Source organism: Chrysochloris asiatica, unplaced genomic scaffold, assembly GCF_000296735.1.
Source record: "Chrysochloris asiatica unplaced genomic scaffold, ChrAsi1.0 scaffold00349, whole genome shotgun sequence".
Classification (NCBI taxonomy): Eukaryota; Metazoa; Chordata; class Mammalia; order Afrosoricida; family Chrysochloridae; genus Chrysochloris; species Chrysochloris asiatica.
The window spans coordinates 1171767-1173387 of NW_006408867.1; the positions used below are offsets into that span (position 1 = coordinate 1171767).

The 1621-nt window shown below is 38.6% G+C and overlaps 1 pseudogene; it reads left to right on the plus strand.

Moving 5' to 3' along the window:
- Positions 1-231: 231 nt before the first annotated feature.
- LOC102832603 lies at positions 232-1315 on the plus strand (annotated as a pseudogene).
- Positions 1316-1621: the final 306 nt, after the last annotated feature.

A 1621-nucleotide genomic window follows, 5' to 3' on the forward strand; every position in this document is an offset into this window, starting at 1 on the left:
CTTGTGGAAGCTCCTTCTGTTTTTCTGTCTTGTCTCATTCTTTCCTGAGGCAATGACTGAGAGAACTTGTAACTTACTTGAATATGTTGTTGTTGTTAAGTGCAGTCGAGTCGATTCAGACCCATAGCCACCCTATATAGGGTTACCAAGGAGCAGCTGGTGAGCTTGAATATAGAAAAGGATTTTAAAAATATGTCCAAAAGTATTATGCCAGGCCACTTTTTCAAGACATTCGACCTCTTACCCATGAAGAACCTGGACAGTAAGGTGAACATTATACTACAGTAAGGTGATTGCCAAAGTTGATGCACTTTCTAAAATTGAGTTACAGAAATTCAAGATCAAGCTCATTAGTCAATTGGTTAGCAATGACTCCATATATACCAATTCCCAACAGATGATGAAACTATTGTTAAAATCAATTCTTCAATGAGCACACATTTACCATTTGCTGTTGTAGGAAGTATGGATGAGGTAAAAGTTGGAAATAAGATGGTCAAAGCTTTTCAGTATCCTTGGGGTGTTGTACAAGTGGAAAATGAGAACCACTGCGACTTCATAAAGCTCATTTGCACCAACATGGCAGACCTGCGAAAGCAGACCCACATGTGGCACTATGAGCTGTAAAGATGCTGCAAACTGGAGGAACTGGGCTTCAAAGACATGGCCCCCAAGAACAAGCCTATCAGTGTTCAAGAGACCTATGAAGCCAAAAGGCATGAGATCTGCAGTGAGAGCCAGAGGAGGGAAGAGGCGATGAAGCAGATGTTTGTGCAGCGGGTCAAGGAGAAGGAAACCGAGAGGGAGCTCCAGGCCAAATTTGAACATCTTAAAAGAGTTCACCAGGAAGAGAGAATGAAACTTGAAGAAAAGAGAAGACTTTTGGAAGAAGACATAACTGCTTTTTCTAAAAAGAAAGCTCCCTTGAAATATACAAGAGCCAGTCCTTTGTTGCGACTGGTAGCAAGAAGGACAAGGACCAATTTTCTATGAATCATTCTAGAACTGTGTGTCACAGAAGATCATTCCAAGTAAAAGTTATCAACAAGTTAGAAGGATGTTTTGATTTTCTTTGCTGTTTTACTTATTAGTTAGTTCTCTACCTGGCCAGTGGATATGCCAACTACCATTTCTGGAAAAATATTTTCAAATACCAGGTCAATACATAAGCCAGAGTGGATGGTTGTACTTACATACTCACTGTCGTCAGAAAATTATCAGCTGCCGGTTTGACATCAATCCAGATGGTTTTTCCTTATTGTCAATTCATTGTAACTTAGCAGTACACCATACCAAAGAGAAAATGTCAGTCTGATTTAAAATATGAAACTGCATATTAGGCCTACCTGGTTGCATTTATGTCCCAATATGAACCTTTCATATGTACTTAACTTTTTTGGAATATGAAATTTAGTCTTGTTGAATCAGTCTAACTTTTGAATAGTTTTACAGAGATTCTTAGATTTTGATATGATTATCTAGTTGGTAAAGTACCCTAACGAAACCTTTGTTTCAAGTGATAGAACACAACAACCTTCCACGCTTCAGTAGGACTTAGAGAGGGTGATGTATTGAAACAAAGTATGCTTAAAGGTAAAAGCATACAGGCATATAAATTTCT